The following is a 24,926-nucleotide window of genomic DNA, read 5'->3' as shown; positions in this document are numbered from 1 at the left end:
CGAGGGAGCCACGAGGAGAATCTGAGAAAAGCCGAGAGGAGGAAGAAAAGAAAAATAAGTAGGAAAAAAAAAACACCGGCATCAGTTGTTGGTGAGAGAAGATTTGTTTTGCTCGAAAGACATGAGATTATAGGAAGTCAGAGAGGACCAGAGGAGGGATTGCAGGGTAAGATCTCAGTTCTTTTCTAATAGAGCTATTATTAATACAAATACCACTCCTAAAACTACTCGTATTAATAATAACTATTATAATAGTGGTAATAAGTAATCATGAAAGAGCGAGTAATTTGAATCTAGAGAGAGCAGATTAAATTTGGTATAAATACACGATAAAAATATATAAAAAAAAAACGAGCGGAAAAACCTGTTTACTGTGAAAAGTGTGACTCAGTGGCTTATTTTAGGCTTTAGACGCACGCGTGTCACGCAGGCGGACGTTCAGGCGTGTTGTTGACGGCGGGGCCAAAGACTTGACCAGCTGATAGATTTCTATCGTCTCACCGTGGGACCTCTTTATTAGAGATACTATTGTCAGCAGCACCGGCGAACGGTATCACGTCACTCCACACAGTTGCTCCAAACCACACACACCCACGAACACGCTGACACACTCTTTCCTCTGCTTTTTGCTGCTCTTGATGGCCTAATGGCACTGAATTAATAGATCAACTTATAAATTGGAGATCTTCTGACGCTGCTAAACATGTCTAGCTACCAAATCGTATTATTTTTCATTAAAAAAAAAGAAGTTTTGTGCTTGGAATTAGAAAAAAAAAGAAAAAAATGTTCACATTAAATATTAAGCTCTCAATAAGAAGAAACATTCAGTGCTGACATAAAGATTCAAATTTCCCCCTCTGTTTACCTTCAAAATTACCGATTAAACAGCTTATGTTGTGTTCAATGTAATAAATCAACACAATATATATAAAAATATATTTTATTTTTTTGTTGATTTTCTTTTCAATGCTCACAGGAGCCAATGGGACGCCGCGTTTCATCTGAGCCGCAGCTGCTTAAAAAGAAATTATTAGCGTAATTACGACGCGCGTTTATTACCTGTGACGAAGAGCGCTGTAAGGAGAGCCTGATCCCTGCTTCCGCACCCTGTCTTCTCCCTCTGTTTAATAAATTGACTTGGGTTTCGCCTCAAGCGCACTTCTCGGGGTATTACGGAATTAGGCTGATTAATGGGAATCGCCAAGGGACCGTGCGTCGCATGGAAAAAAGATAGTGGGGTGATGGGGGGAAAAATATCACGAAAATGACTTTAATTTCTAAGTAAACTAATATGTAGATACATAAATACATACATAAATGGATAAACGACCTTCACTAAAAAGTAAAGTTTTAATCCCGCACTATTATTATTATTATTATTATTATTATTATTATTATTATTATTATTATTATTATTATTATTATTATACGAGGCCCCTGAATTGCAAATAATAGCGGCTCCGAACACTGTTTTGACAGACAAGAAATTTTAAACTGATTGCAGATACAAAAAAAAAAAAAATTATCAACCCCGCACATCTAACCCAGAACCAGACACCGCTCTGACACGGTCCAAAACATACCAAAGTCTCCCCCAGTGGTGAAAGAGGTGCTGAAATTACACTAGAAGAGCGCTGTATGGAGAGCTGTTGAATGCATGTATCAATGTTATGCTTACTGTATGAAAAGCCCATTGAAATGATTAATGCGGTGTATTTTTTTTTTATTTTTTTTTTCACTTATTTGCATGGTCCTTCACTCAAAACTCCCCTTGTGTGCCCTTGTTTAGAACTGAAGAAAATGAGTGTAGGATTTTATTTAAATTTTTTAAATTATTTATGGATGTTTTGGTGAAGGACGTGCTCTTCTTCAGCTGATGTGTCTTTCATCCTTTCAACATTTCTTGGATGATGTTGAAAACAACACCCAGGTCCCGTTTTAGCACCTGCTGACGTTTGTGTTGTTATTTTCAGTGTTTTCCATTGTTACTTATTATAAATAGTTGGGGGTTTTTCTCTCCAACCAACTTTCTGTGTCCTGCAAAATGCTTAATTTGTTGATTGATTGATTTTTTTTTTCTCAGATCTTTTGTGAACTGATACGTTTTCTCTGAACCACAGTGCATCTAATAGAGAGAAAAAAAAGGCTAACGGTGAAGCAACTGCACTACAGCATAAAGAAAATGTCGGATATCAAACGACATAAATACAAAGTGTCTTTCATTGTGTTGGTTTGTTCACAATCAGCAGTGGGTGTGAGCAGGCCGGCAGGGACCGGGGTCCCATGTCTGTCCCCTGACAGTGTTTGTAAACCCCTTGTTTCCACAGATCAGTCTGATCAGAGGGCTGCGGCTCTGAAACGGTAACTATTCCAGCCGCTGATGAATGAAGATCACGTTTCCCCTAATAGCCAGCCCTTTATTTTCACAACCTCCCACCGCTCACTTCAGCCACTCTGGACCACGTCCTCCAACTAATTGAGCTGATTATTGCAAGATGTGCATGTTTTGTTGTGCACATGTGTGTGTTGCACACGGATCAAGTGTCGATTTGAGCCTGCAGCACTCTGATTTGAACTTTATTCCATAAAACTGTCGCAGCTCCCCGTTAGATTGATGATCATAAAACCTTTTGGGGAGGCAGACATGACAGAGAGAGACTAGCAAATCCGAAATCTTTGCGTCGATCCTGGTTTGGGTGGTCATCAATGTCTGTTTACATCTATCTTGTTACCCCGGAGGCCAGGTAAAGATTTCAGTAAACCATGCCGCTAAGCAAGCATGAAGGGACAACGCACAGGGGGTAGGTAGGTGTGCCTGTGTGAGGGTTTGTTTCACGAAGGTTCTGACCAGACGGCAGGTTCATCAGATTGGAGGGGTTCGGATTCCAGCTCCACTCTAAAATATACAGCCTCGCCGTTTAGAGGCAGTTAAAAGGTGAGAAAAGATCACATTCACCTGATGAGGATGATATAACAAACACGGCCACGTTAAGCAGGGCTGCATCCAAGGGTCAGGGGCCGTGCAGAGGGCAAGTCCAAGAAAACGGGGATGTAAACGTGTCCAGCTAGCATGAGGTCTTCAAAACTTTATGTACAGTTTAGCAGAATCCGTTGGAAAAGTTGAACACAACAACTTTATGTTGAAAAGGGCTCCTTCATCTGTTTTCTTATTTCCTTGTATTTGCTACATAAACATGTTAGTTTCAGTTTTCTACTTTTCTCAAAGAGTGAAGCCACCATTGACGGGACAAAACTTCAGGGGCTTATCTGGCCCTGGATCCACCCACAGTGTGGATGAAGTCTTAAATATTTTTGATTTGTTTCCCAAATTTATGAATATTTCTGAAAAAAAAAAAAAAAAACAGGAACAATAACCCTTTTATTGTATTAGTTTCCATAAATGTAGGATGACGTTATTCTTCCAAATAAATCTGGACTATGTTTATTTCATCCATGTGTTGCTGAAGGTGGTAACCACGTCAGGTTGTCGCACACCAATAAACTCAACCACAATAATGTCAAAAGTAGCTGGTTTTCTAAGACGCCCAGGCTCTTCACCCTGGGGGTCACTGTTTTAGGGGTGGCACAAGTGCTTAAGAAGTTTGTGTCTAAACTGATGCTAAATTAAAGTGTTATTTTGTTATTTTGTTTAAGGAACGTGGCCTTTGATTGGGTCTGGTTGAAATTTGAAAAGATCTAAAAAAGCATTTTTTTTTGTTCTTTTTGGCATCAAGACAACCGTAGACTGGCAAAAAGGCTAAAAAAATGCAATGTTTGGATGAATCGGTTGTGAACTGAATGACTAAGAATCGTTGTGAATAGATTTCTGCATACAACACCATGGAAAAAAAAGTAAATGTTTTGTTTTGAGGGTGGAAATAATTTCGAATTGAAGATCGTTTGTTTGGAAAGTTTCAAAGACAGAAAACCTAAAACAGTTATTCACGTCCACAAAATAACATTTCTGAATTTGATATGCCATTATAATTTGGTGTACCTGAAGCACTTGTCAACATCAGCACTTAAGACATGGACAAGTTACTAAGAAGTGACTATTTGTGCAGATCTGAAAGACAAAATGACAAAAATAAACATACATATTACTAACTTTTAAACAAACTCATCAGCTAGTTAAATCTGTACTCCCAGATGATACTAACAATCCAATATTGTATTTTCTTTTATGAAAGAAATGAGCATGAACTGAAATGAACCAAGAGCTATTTAAACAGTCAAACAGTACCAGGCAAGTAATAAAAGAAACCCTACATAGTTTGTGGATGCTAATTAAAATCAGAGGGTAAAATCTCATGAGAGGTTTGCCAAGCAGCAGCCAAAAAAACGTCACCACCCCACTCACCCCACTCACCCCACCGTGGAGGTGTGGACAAAACTCCCATGCCAAATGCAGATGGCCTGAACACAGCAGCAAAACGGCAACAAGTGTCTGCTTTTCTAGCAGGCTGGCCATCATGGCTGATGAGTAGCTGTGTCTGTTTACAAGGAGCGGAGGAGGGGAAGGTGAGGGGTGTAGAGGAGGGCTGCTGGGTGGTGAGTGAGAGCAAAAGAGAGCGTGGCGCTTTCGCTGCTGCCCTTAATTTATTCGATCAATCACTCCATTTGATTTTTGTTTATTTTCAGGAGTTGCACGGTCATTTCAGCTGCACACTGAGCCCTTTATGGACTGGCCAAGGCGTTCCCCCCACCCCCCTCCGCCGCCGGGACTGTATAGCATGCATTAGGCCGTAATTTGAAAGGAAGAGTGGTTCCAGCACTTCTCAGGTATTTCACGGTTCCTAACCTTTATGGTGGAACGGCCAGAGTCCTGTCTCTCGTCAAGCTGGCAATGCGCAGACGTGCGGGGCTTCAGACCCACTCTGATCTATATCAACGCCGCGGGTTTGCCATTAATGACTTCAAACACGTCGGTGTGGAATTACAATATCCATAATTTGGCGAGTGGAATCTAGACAAAAGCAGGGATTTTAATGTGATTTCTTTGGTAGAAGGCCTAAAATTACAGCTATAGTGAATTCACTGATTTTTATTTTTTTTTTTTGCATGTCTTTCACAGATCTAAATATTGTACAGATACACGTGTAGATTGCAAAGCAGTTGTTGTAGATCAGAATGCTCTGATCTGAAGAGCCTAGCTGGAGGTTCGCTTGCTTTTGCTGTTGTTAAGGCATGAAAGTAAGAAACCGTCTTGGGACCAATATCCAGGATCAGATAAACTTTGGCTTGCTCTGCATCAAAGTGGCACAAAGGCAGGGCTGTATAATTGGATCATGATTACCAGTTTACATTTTAAACAGTGAACAGATTGAAGACTCAAAATTTGAGGCTTCCGTGTTTTTTTTTCCTTTTTTTCAGGAGGTATAAACCCAAACATGGGAGAAGAACTTTGGAAACTTGAATCCTATTGATCTCAGAATAGTTTGTTTTCACTCACAGCTCAGACCGTCCGCTCTTACTGTCCTGCAACATTTTTATTTATTTATTTTTTATTAAAAAGCGACTGCAGTAATTAGCAACGTGCTAATGCTTGAATTTGTATCCATCCCTGTGTGCAAGCTTTTTACAACCCTTTGTGGTTTCACATGAAATACAAGACTTGACCCAGTGTCAGTGGCCATATGGGCAGTAAATGCCTCCCCGATAGAGTCAGTGGTTGTGCTGATACTGTAAAAGAGAGACAGCCTTATGATACATCACACGATGGTGTTTCAAGAGCAAGACAATGATGGTGAGGCAGATGTTCTGTTTTGGAGAGATTTTTTATTTTTTTTGTTCTCTGTGGTCCAACGAGAATACAGAAGCAGCGTTGACCGCTTTAGCGTTACTGCTGCCATCAACAAACAGAAAATAAAGCAAAATGAAATGATCCGAAAGAAATATCACGAAACGGCATCACACATCAGACTGGATACGTTTTCTAACCACAAAAGGTCAAACAACAGGATGAGCTTTGGGTTTTTTTCAGCAAGTCATGAGTTAATTTGTTATTTCGCTCCACTGAAATCTTGTTTGCAGTGTTCCTTAAAGACTGTGGTTTTTGAACTATTCAGAAGTACGTCAGATAGTGGTCTGAGTGGGACTCAGTGGAAATGGAGGCAGAAGGTGAACGCAAACAAGTTCCCAAACACCACCCAACCTCATCGATCGCTGAGAATGGTTTGTCTTTTTTTGCTAGATTGTACGTTTTTATCCAGAATAGTCAGACGTGGAAGGGGTGGAGACAGGGAGAAGACATGCAGCGCGAGACGTGAGCTGCAGAGAGTTACTGTATGTCAATCACACCTAGTTTCTGCGTATGGAGTGCTTGCTCTAACCCTACGCTGAAGTTGTCATGTAAATAAGTCAAACCCACAATTCAAATACATCCTTCAACTTACTAAGTAGAGTCAAATGAGAAGAACGTCTTAGACCTCTTTTCTTTGTTTAATGTAACTCAAAGACGGACAAAGTCCATTTCCTGCCGTTTTAAAATGTCTGACAGTTTAATGGTTCTTCAAAAGCTTTATTACTTGTTCAAAAATGTTTGAGGACCGCAACTGCGAAGGCTTCTGCTGACTTTGTTTATATAAGCGATTAGCTGCAACCAGGAGACTCAAGGCACAAAATCTGGTCACATCTTTAATTTTGGACAACATTAAGACATCCAGCAGTTTAAATCTTCCTGCTTAGAATTGCAGCATCATAAATAAAAGGCTATGTGTAGTTGTTTTTAAAACGGCAAACCAAATTTTTTGGTTCCAGTCTGTGGATCTCATCCGCTCTGCTGTAATGATAGACTGATTGAGAGTTTTTTTTTTTTGTTTTTTTTTTTTAAACTTGGAATTTGCTTCTTTGAAATTTCCAGATTCTTCCTCTTGGCACAAAGTTACGCACCGATGAGTTCGTCATTCTCTTGTTTTTCATTTTCCCTGTGGTAACTCCAGAAAGCAGGTTCGGCAGGTTTTACACAATCTATGCTTTGATATGCATCCAGAAACATAACTTTACAAACATATAAAGCTTTCAATGTCAACCAAAGATGGGAACAAGAAAAAGAAAAACCCCACAAAACAAGATACAGCTGCTGGACACTTAAACCGTCCACTTAACCACTGATAAAAGGTAGAATGAAATAAAACGAGTATTTAGATTTTTATTTTTAGTTTAAGCCTGATTTATACTCCCTGGGAAAGTCAACTTTTCTCAGAAAAATAACACTTCCCCTCATGTCACTGGAAGATTATCTGTTTCTTCTTTAAATGTTTTATTTTGGATCAAAGTTCATATTTTCATACACACAGAGCAACAATGACTTGAAATCTCCAGACCGTTTTTTTTATTTTTTACCGTGAAGCCGTTTAGAAAACTCGCTAATAACTTTCTACTTCTAACAGACTTCTGTAACATTAAAGAAAATCATCCATCAAACCTTTTGTTGTGTTAAGCTCAGTCTTGGACATAAAACGAGACACTTTGAAGATGAAGGCGAGTGTTTACTTTGTGAATTCAAGTGTGACCCCGGGCATTTTTTTTTTCCTTTTTTTTTTTTTATTGGAAGCATTGTATTTCATAATGGCTTTTTAATTCCGCCTGCAGGATATCTTAAATGCCTGCAAACCACCACACACTTTGTTCAGGAAACTTAACAAACCATGCTGAGCAAGTTGCAGCCACAGAAACGTGAAAGAAAAGTTTGGGAAATAAGTCCGAGAGCTACCTCTGTACATTTTATACCGATCTTTTCAAGTTGAAAATCAAAGGTTAAAGTTACACCAGTATGAACATGTTCTACATCCCTCTGTATGTTAAACATTGTCACAAAATTCTGAATGTTTTGAGAATAAAACATTTCTTTATTCCAAAAACAACACAAGGCACAAATTGACCGTTTAAGTTAATTCAATAGAGTGATTGATTGATTTTTTACTTCCTTTTCCCATCTGGAATAATGTAGCACAACTATATCCTCAAGATCTACACACTAAAAAAAAATAAAATAAATAAAATTCAAGGGAAAAACTGAAGAAATATGTCATGTAAACTTACTTAGGTTTCTTTTATCTTGTAGATGACAGAATAAACAATAAATTACAGAGCTTTAAACTTTTTTTTTTCCCATGCTCAGTTTTCTGTTCCCATATAAATGTTCACACCTAGGAAATAAAAGCAAAACTGACTGTTTTATAGACTTTGTGAGAGCCTCTGAATACACAGCGCTGGTGTTTTTGTGGCTTTTGACTGAAAATGTTTGGTGAAATAACAGGACATGAGCAGGATAGTGATGTCTTTAATGGACCTCATAGACTCATAGATGAGGGCGATAACCGCTGGGCCAGTGGAAACCTCACACAGATTTCTGATGTCAGCCCCTCGGTCCGATTTATCCTTGAACAGGTTCTGTGAACGAAAGAGGATTTTTCTAGATCTGTCGATTATTTTCCTACCTTTTTAAATGAGTCAAAAAACTGAGGCGGTATGAGTGAAAGAGCAATTTAGCGAAGCTGCAAAAGTAATTGCTTTGAAACATAAAGCAGATTATCTCTACCACTAACTTAAAGAACCAGCTCCTTTTTGTGCCTGTTTGTGTAAAACTGTCCTAAAAGGTGGAGCTACAGCTAAGCTGCAGGTTTTATTGCAGCTGTTTTTCTGCGAACAGTAGCGAAGTGGAAGGACAGAAACACATGGGCTCCACATGTTTCACACGTTCAGATCTGAAAACGCTGGACCCCTGTACTCTGATGCCTCTAAATAATTTTCAGCTGCAATTAATTTGCAGTCCACGAATTGCTACGGTAACATGATGGTATTCAGAGTTTGGGTAGCAACTAGTTGCATTGGCTCAATTACAATTACTTGAGTAACTTGCTTGAGAAAAAAACAACATACTTTTAGGAGTATTTTTACTACACTGTATTTTCTATTTTTACTTGAGTAAAATTTCTGGACTCTCTACCCACTGCGAGTAACTTCACTGACAGGAAAACACACATGTTTTACCCAAAATTTCTCCTGACACAGACATACCTGCAGTTTTTGGAAAAGTTTTGCCAGCTTTATATTGAAAGAAGGTCATTTGGGGGAAAAAAAAAAGAAATTTGCCCGATTTTGTTATGTTTTGTTGCTTTTATTGCCATTTTCTTCCTCAAAATGTGACATTTCCACTTAACTTTATATTTTGATCCATCTGATTATGTCATTTTAAAATATTAAATGATTGATATTTTCATCTATTACTCAGTATTTGCGTAGACTTGTTTTTTCTCCTTTTTTTACTCTTACTTGAGTCATTTCTTGGATGGCTACTTTTTACTTCTACTTGAGTAAAAGTACTTTAAAGGCGTGCTGCTCTTACTCAAATACAAGTTTTGGTTCCTCTGCTCACCTCTATTGGTCCTCAAAGAAACATGTTGCATGCTGCAAAAGATGAGCGACGCATCTTCCAGCAATCTAAAAACATAGACAGAGCTATAATATACACACATCATGTTCGTGGATCAGAATGGTCTAGTCAAACTCCAGACCCAAATCTAACAGGTGGTCTCACAAAGTCCACACCAAACATCTCAGATTCTTTTTTATAAAATAAAGAAGGATTTGAAAACTTATTGTGCGCTACTTAGTGTTGAAATCCCAATGAAACTTCAGATGTTTGAACACGAGATCATGTAAAAAGCTTCAAGGACTACAAACATGTGTGTGTGAGACTGCACTTTTTAGCCAAAATATGAAGTTCTAGATGAGCTGATAATGATGCGGCTCAAGCGCTCTCAAAAGTCTGGAGGTCATCTCCAGTGAAGAAGTGCCTGGAGGACTGGGTGAGGGGCGGCAGAGGGGGTTGATGATGTGATTCTGCACAAGCGAGAAAGGGGGGGATTACCGTCAATTGCTCCCAATTTGCAATGATACCCTCAGCGGGGCCACCCACATGTGCTGAGAGACAAGTGATAAATTGCTACATATGTCCATTCCACAGTGGCAGCTCCCCGATACCGGCACACAGCCCTCAATGAGCTCCAGTTGGTGCCACGTTAACTGTGAGAGGCATTGAGAATGCGAGAAGCGCCGAACGGAGCGACGGCGGCCGGGAAAACAGAGAGCCCGTTTCAGGCTCAAATTCTGTCAACATTTTTTTGTAAACATCTGCCTCCGAATCGCCAGCTTCTCCCTGGCCAACCAAAACAGCAGAACCCTGGAGTCGCAGCCGTTTGATAAATCTAACGCGATGCTCCGACGTAAACCGTGTGTGTTTCGCAACATCTCCTTTTAAAATAGCGAGCGCGCCGTATCGCGTTTTTTTGCAACAAGATCCTTCAGGTTGGGTCTCATATTTGGATCAGGAGCAATTAGCTCTAAGCGTATCATTCCTCCGCCTAAAGAGGCGAGCAGATGGCTAATCCAAGCCTGCTATCTAATCAGAGGAGTCATTCTAATGAGAGAGTAATTTCATAAGAGGTCTTTGTCCCCCTGAATATTCAGTCAGCACCAACGGAGGGCTATTTATCATCTGTGCAGATTGGGAAGAGTCCCTAATAAACCACACATTTGTTTCCTGTCTGTGTGTGTCAGAGGAACGGCAGAATGTGACGCATGTGGCGCTACAGTGGGCCTGCGAGTGTGTGCGTGATTGTGTGTGTGTGGATGGGGGGGGCGTAACATGGTTGGAGTGTGTGTGGGTGGACAGCAGCTGCACCGCTCTTCTCCGGTGTGTGCTGCAGCCTTATAGTCGGACAAATAGACGAGGCATTAGTGTAGAATTTACACCTTCGGGGTCAGGGCAGCAAAAAGCGGCGCATGCATTCGCAAGTGCAGCTGCAGGGTCAAAACGTGCGTCCGCGTCTCTGCTCTCACAAACCGAGGCAGGACTTTTAGTGGTTTCTGTAAGTCCTGTTTGCTTTATTTTCCTGGCAAAAAAAAAAAAAAAAAAAAGACAGACATGATGACCCTAAAATAACATATGGCTGTAAAAACTCAGGCCTTCTCCTTTGCACCACATGGAGACATCAACCTGTGAAAGACGTTTTATTTACAGCACAGAGGAAAAAAAAGTGATGGCAGGATCTTCTTTTAGCCAGCTTTAAAGCACGGGGCTGTTTATCAGGATGAATCTCGGCTTCTTTTTCCCCCCTCCGTTTCCTTCAAGCCGCATAAAGCCGGATGTTGTGCCTCTACCTTGGGAAAGAAATGAAAATGACACATGCTGACTTACAGACTGCTGCAGACCCATAGGCTCAGCTTTGTACCGGCGTCCACAGAGGGGGGCAAGAAAGCGAGGGAGAGGAGGAGGCTGTGGTGGGGGCGGGGGGTTGTCGGAGCCAGAATCGTATTTACATCAGGCTGTGTAATGTTATCAATAAAAGCCAGGCGGACTGCAGATCGCCGTAACTCACAACATGCAGGGAGCAGCACAGCTGCTGGGACTGGAGGTGAACAGGAGAGCTGCTGCAAGGAGCATGAAAACATTAAGGATCTGCAGATGCTCACATATCTGATACTTTCAAATTCGAAAAAAGTGAAAGAAGGATTCTGCATCGTTATCAAGCTTTAAATTTAAGATGCAGACCAAATTGTAAAAGCAGTTCCAATAGGATCTTTGATTTTTATAGATAACTCTGTTAGTTTTGCAAGTAAAAGCCTCATTGAGACTAAAATATTTTTTTAAAAAGAGAAACCTGATCACAAAACAAGACATGAATTTGAGACCAAAAGTATTCATAGATATTAGATTTAAAATATTTGTTATTTTCATTTTATTTCAAAGAACTTTGTTTTTGTTGTAATGAGAGACTCTCTAAACATAATAGAGCAATGTAAAATGAGCTTATATTTTGAGAAAAAAAAATCTCTCAGTTCATATTTACTTTATTAAAACATGGCGAGTTGAAACTTTTTGCACCTTTCTCAATAATCAGTGGAAGAACGTTTCAAAGCGTCTGATTACTGCTGAGCAGTTTTATTCATGTTTCCAGTCGTGTTTTTGACAATTCATCCTTAATGAGGAGCTCCAGGTCTTTGAGTTTGAAATGCCTCCTTACCATCACCATAATCTTTAGCTGCCCACACAAATTCTCTATCACATTCAGATAAAAAAAAAGATGACATTAAATGATTACTTTTAACCTAAATAGCCAGTGATATGAATAAGAATAGGATCAAATGTAGATAAAAATCACGTAAAAGTGAGGTCAATTAGTTATGTGGTGATTTTATTTTTCTGATTTTATTGTGGTACTTTACATCTATTTAATCATAAATACATATAAACTTACACAAATGATACACAGACGTCCATATAACATAAACTTAATGTTGTAAATCAGCTTGTATTTCCATTTCTCCATGTATTGCAGATCTGCTTTACATAAGTTTGTTGTCATACCTTTTAACAATTTATAAAAAGTCTTAATGTTCCTTATGTTGGATAATCAGTCAATTAGTGTTTTTTTATACTGAGACTTTATTCAGTGAGGGGAAAAAAATCCCATGTAAGGAACTACTGGCACAATTATTACTAAACCCAGCAAATCCATTAGAACAAATGTAAACAAAGAATATCAAAATTTATAGAAACTGTTAAATGCTTATTTCAGTTTTTTTGTTTTTTTTTGGGGGGGGTATAAATGTGTCGCATCACAAAGACCATTTTAGTCACGTTCCACAAAACTGGATAATAACTCTCACTCATCCTCCAGGTACGCAGTGCTAGATGGCAAGGAAGAAAATAGATATGTTCAGTTTTCAGATTTGGAAAACTGCAGCAAAGAGGGAAACCTTGAGGCCCGTCAGTATCCATAGCAACCATTAGACATCACCTGCATGTCCACCAGATGATTGGAAGAAAACCTTTCAAAGAAATAAACGCCGTTCTTTGCTCAGATGAAACTAAGTTTAAAAAACTAAACCCAGTGGGGAACTAATAATCAATGTTTTCAAAATAAACCAACACACTGTGATGGTTTGGGAATGTTGAAGTATGAATACTGAGAAATACCTGGACATTAAATAAAAATGTGGCGCATCTCTTAGTAAAAATGGGTCATATTTAGCAAGATACTTAATAAAACGTCTGACAAATAAAACGACAGCAAATCTTCTTCCATGACCGTCTCTGTCTTCAGATCGAAATCCTGTAAAATACGCTGGAGCCGGGCAGAGAAAAGCAAACGAGAGGAGCCTGTGCAAAGAGGAATGAAAGTCTGCGCCAAACTTGTGAAATGTTATAGGCGATCCATTGCTTTCTTATTGGCAAAAGGGGGATTGTAGTACAAAGTATTCGTAGCAGGGGTACCAATAACTGTGCTATCAGTGATAAAAAAATTTAAAAAAAAGTTTCCCAAGATAGATCAAGTAGAAGCTCTGACATTGAAGGCTGGATTTCTAACCGTTTCCTTTCTCTTCCTTGCTAAAAAAAAAAAAAGAGCATTTTTGACTTGAGGCTCCCCCCCACAGCTTCACCAGAGGTTGCAAGAATTGCGCCGGGGCAGTTTTATAAATCAATTCCCCCCTCGCCCTCATGGATCTCCAACCTGCTCTCTCTTCTTCATCGTCTCGTATTTTCGCGAAATCAGGTGTCACGTCTCATTTTGCTGCGATGCTCCACTTAATCAGCGGCCTTCTCAGTTTCACTAAAGACGCGGGCTGACCCCGCAAACTGACCCCAACCAATCACGGATCAAAGCCGCACCGCTTTCCGCCCCGGCGAGCTCAATCAGGGGGACCACCCCGGAGGGCCAATCAGGTAACGTCTTGCCCTGGGCTTAGAGGAACATCGGGTTGCTCCTGACACGCAACTGTCTGCCTCTCCTGCGGCTGTGTGCACGCTGAAGCCGAGCGCATTAGGCGGATCTGTTCAAGCGGATTCGGTGTTTGGATTCCAATTACATTTGTCATTAGTTATTTGGATTTCCCTAATAAGGGCTTTAAAAGACAACGTTATGCGTGGAAAAAAAAAAAAAAGTAGTAGACGTAAAGACGGTTCTTTGCTGGTTCCTAATACTTCAGATGAAATGGAAATGTTTTCTTACCCCTTGAACTTTTCAACGCTTTGCCTTTATTAAAAATGCAAACATCTACATTTTTTTTTCCTTTTTGCTGATTTCTGTTGAGAGAGCAACAAACAGCAGTGCAGAATTGTAAAAGGAAATGAAAAGAGGGATAGATTTTTTATTTTTTTATTTTTAACAAATAAAATTGCTAAAGGAGTGGCATGCATTTGGAAACCTCGGCGAAAAACCTCTGCCAATTACTCTGCCAATTACTCTTAAAAATACCCCAAAGCCAGTCCTACTGGATGGAGGCCACCTGTGAACGAAAAAGCTGCAGACCCTGAACACAACATCCCGGCTATTAAACATGGTGGCATTATGATGTGGGAATGTGTTTCTTAAGCGAGGAAAAGTCAGAGTAGATGTTGAAGACGGACAGAGCCGAATTCAGGGATCACCGACAAACAGCCAGGTCTCCAGGAGAATATTCGTGTGTTAGAGCGGCCCAGTCAAAGTCCAAAACTACCGTAAACCATCGTTATCCGTAAGTCTGATGTTCACAGATTGGAGCTGTTTTGCAAAAGAGAACGAATAAAAAAAAAAAAAAGTCACTCTGTAGATGGGAAAAGCCAGAGACAGTCACCAAAAACTCACAAATAAATGGACGGCAAACTTCTCAGGTTTTAAAAACAACAACAAAAAAAGGAAAACGACCTTCATGTTCCCTCTATTAATGCGTGATGAGACAGTTTTTGGTCTTTCATACAGAATCCAAATCAAGTTTGAGGCTGCAATGTGACTAAACATGAAGAGTTCAAGGGGCGCGAGTTAGCAGAGCGCTGTGAATCCAAATATATTGCTTGAGATGAACGTTCCCGAAGAAACAACATTTAAAGCCGAGATTCGGTGAACATTGAGCATTAGGTGTGTGAGCATCCATACATGCAGATGTGTGTGTTGCTAAGAATGGAGGGCTTGTATCACTTGCCCCCATTTGAGGGGAAGTGACATGAGATACTTAAAGACCAAAATTGCTTCACTTAGCCAAACAAACTGGTTCTCCTAACACTCACACACACTACTGGACACGCGCGCACACACTCACCCACACCCACACCTACACATAGATCTTAAGTTCTCTAATGGCCAATAAACTCAGGATGTTCATTCCTCCTCTCAGGCTCACAAAAACCGAACAGCGAAATTATTGAGAGAAAACGGATTCCACTGTAGCTCTGCCTAATGACCACACACACACACACACACACACACACACCCACACACACAGGCTTAGGGTCAGCGGAGGCTGAGGCAGATAGGATATACTTAATAACCCTAACATGGCTTTTATAAGCCCTCGGTTCTCCAGAAATGACTTCAGCAGGCAGAAAAGCCAGGCCCGCTTATAAAAATACTGAACATTCTGGAGCGAGACTTTCAAGTTTTTATTTTCTGCTTTAACTGCAACTTTTTACTGAGGACACTCTCTGGGACATGTGTCTACCAAACATTACTAGTGAGTAAGAGCACACGGATAATCAAAGTAGCATGTTGCACGGTGGGGGATAGTTCCAACAAACCGGCGATGTTCCCAAGATCCTTTGCACACAGATAAGCCCGCAACTTTTGCTCCTATCCGAAGGCCGACGTCACTCGAAAAGATTTACTTCCTCCGCAAACACTCCCAGCTCGCCCCGCCTGTGCGTTACTGTCCCGTCTTGGCTCACCTCGTTCACACACTTTGTGCGTTCCACTTTTTTCTTTTTAGCCGAGAGCCTTAAAGGTGATGTGGGGGACGTTCATCATCCATCATCTGCGACCGTCTCTGGGCGCGGGTGAGAAAGACAAACCCTCTGCAGTAGCTCTAATGGTTTGTTTGGGGACCAGGAGTCGTTTGCGTCAGGACTGCAGCAGCACGGGCTCCACAGTTACAGTTGAGCTCAGGAGGTGGGAGGTGGAGGGCATCAGGTCTGGGGGCCGGGAGGCGCTCTCGGAGAAGCAGATTTCACAGTATTGCCTTACCATCGGTAAATCTGGGTGGATGCTAAAGCGCTGACATAAATTAGCCTGCGCGCTCGGTGCAGTCGCCTATAACCCTCACTACTACTTTCACCTTTTCTTAAACTCGCACAGCTGCCCCCAATTCAGCCCTGTCCAGCGCCTCGCAGCAGCCGTCTGATCAGAATCGCAAACTTTATTGAGATTTTATGCTACGGACCGACAGAAGCGTGAAGGGGGTGGGGGAAATCGTGTGATTTTTAAGACTTTTCTGTAAATGAGAATCTGAAATGTGTGGCATGCATGTGAATAAGCCTCCCTGATTGAACGCCAACTTTACAAGAACAGCTACAAATAATCCCAGCTTCTGACATCTAGAAGCTGAAATATCGGCCAATATTTTATTGCCAAGTAGCTTCAGTTCGAAAAAAATCAGATGGAAAACATCTGTGGAACCTGCACTTTCAGTGTTTTGGTCCAGGCATTTGATTTGGTCATTCTAACACAGTACTGGTCATCCAGCCTTTGTAGCTCAGGCTGTAAGATTAGAGTCGTCCTCCCACAGGGTGAGTTTCCAGTGTAGACAAGGTTTTTGCAGCCTCTAGCGTAGCATATCTGCTACGCTTGATGCTACGCTACCGATTCAAGTAGAGGCTTGAATCGGTTCAACCCAACTCGTCGCAGTTCGGGTGGTTTCCATTACAATTGAGTAACAGCTCAAGTGGCTGGGGCTGTCATGCGGTGGGCAGCCCCAGAGTTTGAAAAGTAACCCAATGTGAAAAGCGACACAAACAACGCAACAATGGTGGACGCGGGAGATATGGTAAACAATCTGCTCAGTTTGTGGCCTTTTGTCCCGTTCAAAGAGAGAAGAGAGACAAAGAGGCTGTGGTTAGAGAAGTAGAAGAGTGTGTGAGACACACTTTTGACCTTCTGAGTTCACCTTTTCAGCCTGACTAGCGAAGCAGGTTTTAAAAAGAGTAGATGGTGCAACGTGTCTTGTGGAAAACACCAAAAGTGCTGTTTTGGTCATCAAGGCCAGAGAACCTTCTTCTACTTTTGCTCTGTGACCTAAATGGCTTGTTGGAAACTAAATGTTTTTTTTTTGTTTTTCCAGCCACAACCGTCCTTTATGGATTTAATGATGCCACTCCTTCATAAAACACCCAATTTTTTAAGTGTCCCGCTGTGGCTGCTTCTATGATTTCTCATGCCAAGTTTCGGTGGACGGCCGTGTCCTGGTAGGTCCGCGTTGGTGACACACTCTTTCCATCCCAAACACACCTCTGGGGCCGTCGCAGAAAAAGCTGCATTTAAATTAAATTAGACACAGGTGGACCTCATTTACTATCCCGATGGTCTCTGAAGGCAATCGCTTTGGGTTTTATTTAGGTGTTTCAGACTAAAAGGGGGAGGGGGAAGAAATACGCTCAAGCAACTATTTTATTTATTTTTTTAAAATCTCGATTGATATTAAAACTTTTTTTTCGTTTCCTTAAATGCAACTCTTCATCCCGCGATTCGGCAATACTTTGCGTTGTCGTAAAATCCCCAAGGAATTAATTAAATCTGTGGCTGGAACACGACAAAACGTGAAAACGGTTCAGACAAAATGGCATCTGCAGATAAATTCATGCTGCCATCCGCTCAGTCAGCACACCCACGGAGGTTTGAGTGATCAGTCTCTTTTCTCTGTGGTGAATATGTTTCCCCTTCAGGGTCACCGACACCACAATGCTTGTTAAACTTTATATTCTCTGGTGGGCAGGGGGAAGAAGAAAAAAAAAAGAGAGAAAGGACACTCATTAACTCAGTGCTCAGTGTTTTTTGTGTGTATCCACATTTAATGTGCATTTTGTTGACGTCTGAGGGGCATTTGCCTTTTCCCGCTAAGTCTTTCTAATTTTTAATTCTTTAACTCGGTCTTGGAAAGAGCTGAAAGGCACGAGTTGCTCCTCGCTCATAGAATACTTTACTTCAAACTGACCGAAAACAATTACTGGAGGCAAATGAGTCAAACATGGAGAAAGATAAAATTTAATTGTAGCAACTACTCATAACGACTTTTGAGCTTATTAGTTGCCGGACAGATGCAGCTGTCAAGCTGAAATGCCACACATGCTCCCACCCAGAGGTTTTCAGTAACGGCAATCAGTTTAATTAGAAAAGAAGCTTTTACGGCCATTTATCTCCCTGCGGTGCGTGACTCAAAAAACTTCAATACATAACATCTATGAAATGCAACAAATGTGCATTTATTTGTTCTTTTTTCAATTTAGAGGTTTTTTTTTTGATCCAGGCTTTCTTATGATTTCACAATACTTTTCCTGTGTTTTGTTAGAGGTTTTCCGTTGTTGCTTTGACATGCCTTTTCAGTGGAAAAGATAAAACGTAACTCAAAGGACGGAGCAGCGTTGAGTCTACACGTTACAACTAAGCAAAGAAATCCTTTCTTAATTGGATCTTCAGGAACTTTTCATCACCGTCTGCCATAATCAATCAGCTGAAGCAATAAAACAACCGATGATAAGCTCGGTCTCAACTACAAACTCACGGTATTAAACCTCTGGTCAGGTGATTTCTAAAAAGCTGAAAACCTGCTGTCCATGAAAAGCTGAGGGATGATGTATTTATCATAGAAAATATCACATTTAAGCTGAATTTTTTCCAGTTTCCTTAAAAACAACTTTCAGATACAAATAACCAGCTCCAAATAGCACTTAAGATTTGGCAAATCCTATTTTCTCCTATTGTTTTTTACTTGTTTCATATTGTTTACACAAAAGTCTGCACACCATGTTGAGAGTTATTTAGGTGAGATACCTGCACCGCCTACAATTCAGGATTTTTAGTGACCGATAAACATAGAAATGAGACTTTTTGACCCTACATGTAATTATTTTATATTTGTCACTCACTATTATCGTTAAAACAACTATAAATACATCAAAATCTCACTTTGAAATAACGCAGACTCTTTTGCACTCGACACGGCGAGTAATTTTCCTGTTGACGCAAAGGATGTGGGAGATTTCTCTCTTTTTTTTTTAGCGAGTCAGCGAAAAAAAAAAAAAAAGCTGCTACGAGCCCACTTTGACGTTTTAAAAACACACACGCACTTTTGTTGAATCAAAGACATTTTCAGATAGCCGTGAAAGCTAATCCTGGGCACCTCAGCACATTCTGAGGCTCATTTTAGGTGATTTAATAAATTCCCAAGGCTCTGTGTGGAATTAGAAGAAGCTGGACTCTGGTCAGAGGAGAGCTTTTAAGGAAACCAGCAAACGCCCATGAGAGGCACAGCAGTCGATGGTAATTTGATGAGCGTTTACATTTACCTGCCTCTCACCTTTTCCTGGCCACAATCTAAACAGCCTTTGTTAATGAGCCCCATTTTGTTTTCATAAATACCCAGCATGCCTTTTCTTTATTTCCTTGTCATATCTTGCACCCTTATTGTTCGAAAATGAAATATTTGGCGTTTTAGCGGGGCAAGCGAGCTGTGGTTAACTTCTCTCTGTGTGTGTGTGTGTGTGTGTGTGTGTGTGTGTGTGTGTGCGTGTGCGTGTTTGGAGATGGCGTTGCAGATTGCCGTACGGGACGCCAGAACTTGCACTTCTGGTTGGAAAAAAGGAGTCTGAATTTTCGTCAGACGTGTTGCGCAGACAGACGAGGCGAAGGGAAGGCTTTTTGAAAGCAGATTCCAAGATCAACAGAAAACTCTCTCTGTTGACCGTGTGGTTAAAAATGGGGATGGAGGGAGAGGCTGCATCTGGCACAAGGCCTCAGCTGAAGGGGGAGCAAACATCCAGAGTGGCTCAGCGAAAGGCTCAAACGCTGCAGGGCCCAGCAGCGGCTTCTTCAGTTCTCAAAAAAACATCCATTTGAACCAAAATAGACCGTTAGAAGACAGTGACTACACGCAGCAATAAGGTGATAAAACGAGAGCAATCTCTTCAGTTTCAGCTCAAGAAAAAAAGACGTCTTCATTTCATCCGAGTCAGGCCTCAATTCTTAAGGTTTTCTTAGCGCTGGAAATGTCTAGTGAACCATAGAGAGAGCTGTTATCCACAAATGGAGAAAACACAGAACAGCGGTGAACCTTCGCTGTTGTTTACAGTTGAGCAAAATTACTCCAAGAGCACATCAAAGGCTCATCCAGGAGGTCACAAAAGAACCCAGTTCTTGTTCCATTGGTGTTATTCAGTCCAGTTGAAGGGTTGGCTTGGATTTTCTGATTCTGGTTTCTAGCAGAAACTTCTTGAGGAGTCCAACCACCAGTTGGTGAACCGAAGCTCGAGAAGAATTAGGCTACGTCCTAGAACAATGGTTTAAAGAAAATTCACCTCTGAATGGCAAGAAAGAAAACCAAGCGACGATTTTTTTCAGTGGCCTCCTTTAAGTCTGGACTAAAATCAAATCGAGACCCTGTGACATCACCTGAACAAACCCACCAATGTGGCTCAATTTAATCAAATCTGAAAAGAAGCACCAATGCAAAATACCAATCCAGGTATGCCAAATGCCTTCAGCAGTTGTTAAAGCCAAAAGTGGCACAAGCAGTCATTCGGTGGTTCACATTCCCCAACTGGAAAAAGCGTTTTGTGCCGACTCAAATAATCTTTGTAAGTTGCTAATATTTTTCTGATTATCTGAAACACTGAAGGATAAAAAAAAAATAAAAAATAGAAGCAATCTGAAAGCAGGGCTACAGTTTTTCGTTCTGCAGTATTTGAGTAACAACAATGAAACTACAAAGCAACGTTTAGCTGAAATTTGGTATAAATGAGACAAAGATCCTATATGTCAAATCTTTTTTTTTTTTTTTTTTTCAGAATTTGTGAAACAAGTATCTTTCAGAGACTGTTCATCTTCTGGTTTGGTTTTACACTTTTTGTTTCTGTGGACAGAAAACTTGTAAAAAGTCTGGCTTATTGGTGGGAAAGTGCAAATAACATTAATGAGTATTAATGGTGGGAAAGAGGTTGAACAGGTGTGTCTACATGCATTTTTATTTTTTTTTAATTTTGATTACTAAAAAAAAAAAAAAAACACCACCAAAGGTTCAGTGTTGCTGCCTCTCAGTAGGAGTTGAATTTAATGCCAGTTCAATAGGTTACTGTGTGCGTGTGTGTCTGTGTGTGGTTAGTGCAGGAAAATTTTGGGGGTTTTGATTGGCACTTCTGTTTTTTGAAATCCCGTTTCATATTGTCCAAACCTCTTTCTAAAGAATTGTATCTGTATCCATCACCGCGCGTGAACATGCAAATGATGCCGTTAGTTTTGCATGAGCTGAACCCTTGACTGCGACTGTGTTTTTTTGTTTTTTTTTCTGTCTGGCTGTGTGCGTAGAGATGAATGGATGAAGACTAGGAAACGGGCTGGGTTGGCAGGGAAAAGACAGGGAGACGGAATCGTGTTTATCGGCCTGTAGGAGGACGACACTGAGAAGCATGGAGGCGTATCATGAACAAGGTCAGAAAGACATTGCTCTGCAAAACAGGAAATGACACGGGATATGTCCTCTCTCGCTCTCCCCTGCCTGTGCGCTCCGGCGCTCGCCTGTAAGTGACAGCGCTGCAGAGGGAAGTTGACATTGCCGAGGTATAAATTTCAGCCATCCGTGTTCTGCGGAAATCAAGAAATCGAGGCTGTCTGTCTGGATCAGGAGCAGGGCCCATGACCCTTCAGTGACCCTTCTAGAGTAGACAGCCAGAACCTAATGGTCGGTCAAATTCATTTTTATTGAAAAGAATATGATTTGTTATTTTAAAAACACACTCTCTTTGTCTGCCAGCCGATTAATGACGTGGATCGTGTTTCAAAAGTATCGGTCCCTGTTAAATTCTTCAACATTTGTTTACCTCAGAACCACAAACTCTAATGTGTTTTATTGGGATTTTGTGTAACAGAGTAACACAAAGCCACGCATCGCTTTCCAAGTCTCTCCACTGGATTTGGAGTTGGATTTCAGGTCTGGACTTTGAATTGTTTCGTTCTAACATGAACATACTTCAGCCTGAACCTTTTCTGTTGTATCTCTGATTGTTTGCTTGGGGTCGTTGTCCTGCAGGACTCCTTTCAGCCTCTAACAGGCTTTCTTCCAGGTTTATCAAGTACTTTACACCATCCATCTTTCCATCCACACCAACCAGTCACTGATGGCGAAAACCGTCCCAAAGTCACCAGTGTTTCACAATGGCTGTGGCTTCTTAAGGGTAATTTACTGTGTCAGGTTTCTTGCATCGACACCCTAACCCATCGTTTTTCATCTGACCAGAGCAGCATCTTCTCCGACCCCCTCAAGGCCCGTGTTACCAACAAACAGGACTTCCTGCCGCTCTTCCATAAAGGAACATTTGATCCTTGTCATTTTAGCAGATCCTCCCACCATTTTTGGAAGTTTGTGAGAAAATAAAGGTATTGAAAACAGATTGATTTTCTGATGCATTAGCAACTAAAATGGCAATAAAATGCGCTCCAGTTTGTGGTTGTAATGAAACAAAATGGGTAAGAATACAGCCTGGTGTGAACAAGGACAAACTATCTTTGCTCCTATTGTTTTAGCATCAGTGTGAAGCTGCAATTCTGCAGGGGAAAAGGAAAAAGTCAGATTATATATCAATAACTGATTCCCAGGGAGCCAATAGTGGCTGCCTGTTTCAACAAAGAAATGGACGCATCAAACATGATACATCCCCCAATAAGATAAGGACATGAAAACATGCAGCTTTGATCAAGCAGAACGAGATCTTAATCTGAAAAGAACAAGAACAACAACAAAAAAAAAAAACACAGATGCCGTTACACACCTGAGTACACAGCAGAACAGATATGTATGTTAACAGTTACATTGGGTAGCAGGTTATGGGATACGAGTTATGGAGTAAAATGAGCCCTCTCTGTAATCAAAAGAAGTCAGGTGTGACAATAAAGGTTGTTTAGAAATAACCGGTTCATTGGAGTGAGAGAGAGAGAGAGAGAGAGAAAGAACGAGAGAGAGAGAGGAAGAGAGAGAGATGTGTTTTAACAGAAGAATGTTTCTAGTTTGAGTAAAACATCCAAGGAGTAGTCGGCTTTGCAAAATGTTAACATGTCATTACTGATCATCCTTTGTCTTCTTTTCTCCCCCCATTCCTTTTTGTCTCCTGATGCTGCAGGTTGCACCGTTTGTGGGTTTCTTGGGGAACATCCATTAGGTGAAATGGAGAGAAGCTGCGCGCCGGCGAAACCAGGGCAATGCATATTCCCTTTCCGAAACCCACAGAAACACCAGTCTGGAATCAATCTGCTATCACAGCACTCGCGCGCGCGCGCGCGCACACACACACACACACACACACACACACACACACACACACACACACACGTTTTAATCTTTAACCCCTGGTGAGACCCGAGTCCGGGCTATTTTTCATATCTGCGAGTCAGCATGTCGTAATGTTGTGTCAGATTTGGGGTATGGCCCTCTGTCATGTCTCCAAGTTCACCTGCACCTGAAGCTCTTTACCAGAGCACTGGGAATTAACGGCCGCCATAAATAGTGAGCAGAGTGTGTGCGGAGAGCTGCAGAAAAGCACCGGGCAAGGATATATCTGACAGGAAAGGAGCAAATCTTCTCCCCATGCTACCTGCTGTAAAAAGTCACATTTCAGGGCTTCACATCAGAGGGCAGTTAGATTTTTCTTTTCTTTTTTTCCCCCGTTTCTCTATAGAAGTGGGGAGATAGCATCCGAGTTGTTTTTAGAAGACTTCGCTTGATTTTTCAAGCGTTAACCTGAAGATGGATTATTCACGTTTTCTTTTCCAATCATGCGCTACATTCAGAGATCTAGAGGTGATGAAGACGACTTGCTAAAGCTCAAACTGAGGAAGAAAGAAAGCCTCTGTCCTGCTGCCTTCCTGCCGTACGTTTTTATTGGCTGTCAAGCAGCAGAGAGCGTCTGCTGCTTGACAGGAACAGTTACGGCCAGAGCTGGAAATCAACTTTGACTTCTCCAAATATCCTCAAAAAGCGCCGTGGCCTGCTCCTTAGGATATTCAGTTCTTTGTATTTGACAAAATGTAACATTTATTGCTTGTTTCATGATTGGTTTTTATGTTATAAATCCCTTTGAATTACTTTGTTGATAAAATGTGCTGTACAAATAAACTTCACTTGACATTCATTTACTTAGTAAACCTCCGTCCTACTGGTAAACCTTTCTTATCATCTCATGATCTTCTCTGTACACTTACTGAATTGGCCTGTGTGTGTGTGTGTTACACAGGAGCTGTACTACAATGGTCAATGCGATAACATTTGGTGGACCACCTGTAGGGAAGCTCAGTTTGCTCAGTACAAAGTCTCATGTAACCAATCACTGTCTGTGTGTGCGAATGGTTTGTGTGTGTGTGTGTGTGAGTGGTAGGGGTTTACCTGAACGGCTGAAGTGGAGAAGTATTTGATTACTGATAATGTTACAGGGCAAGAACCATAAGAGGAAGAACAGCAAAACGACCCCAATGGAGACGTTTTATCAGTAAAAGTTGATCAAAGCGACATGCGTGCGTGCGCGCTCATCATCTGCTGGCAAATGAGTCCTCAGCTTTCCAACTGTTACACCACAGAGGAAACAGTAGTTCAAAGAGACAGGCTTACAAATGTCCATCTTAACTGCTGTCCATTAAAATGTCTTTAAACGGTGCCTATGACAGGAACACACATCCCCGTTTCACCTTCACTTATCATTAGTCCAGCGCCAAAGGCAAAAAGGTCAGCGTTGGAGCAGACATTAACAAGTTCAACAAACAGCCCATTGCCTCATAACTCGCAGTGGAGAGGTGTCTACATCATTAGCCCTAACTTGCGGCTAATTGCAACTCGTAGGGTGAGTCATGCGTGTGTACCGACGGACCAGTGGTGGGAAGTAGCGAAGTACAAGTACTTCGTTACTGTACTTAAGTACA

At 41.1% G+C, this 24,926-nt stretch overlaps 1 long non-coding RNA gene across 1 annotated transcript; it reads left to right on the top strand.

Annotated features, from left to right (window-relative positions):
- Positions 1 to 18: 18 nt before the first annotated feature.
- Positions 19 to 24,125, top strand: LOC107836111 (uncharacterized). Its single transcript, XR_001661959.1, has 4 exons — positions 19 to 166; positions 1,874 to 1,953; positions 21,330 to 21,452; positions 23,138 to 24,125. It is a non-coding gene; the product is annotated as an uncharacterized LOC107836111 (long non-coding RNA).
- The last annotated feature ends 801 nt before the right edge of the window (positions 24,126 to 24,926 follow it).

This window comes from Poecilia formosa, unplaced genomic scaffold (genome assembly GCF_000485575.1).
Source record: "Poecilia formosa unplaced genomic scaffold, Poecilia_formosa-5.1.2 Scaffold40, whole genome shotgun sequence".
NCBI classification, from domain to species: Eukaryota; Metazoa; Chordata; class Actinopteri; order Cyprinodontiformes; family Poeciliidae; genus Poecilia; species Poecilia formosa.
This window is presented reverse-complemented; position numbering and strand designations above follow the sequence as displayed.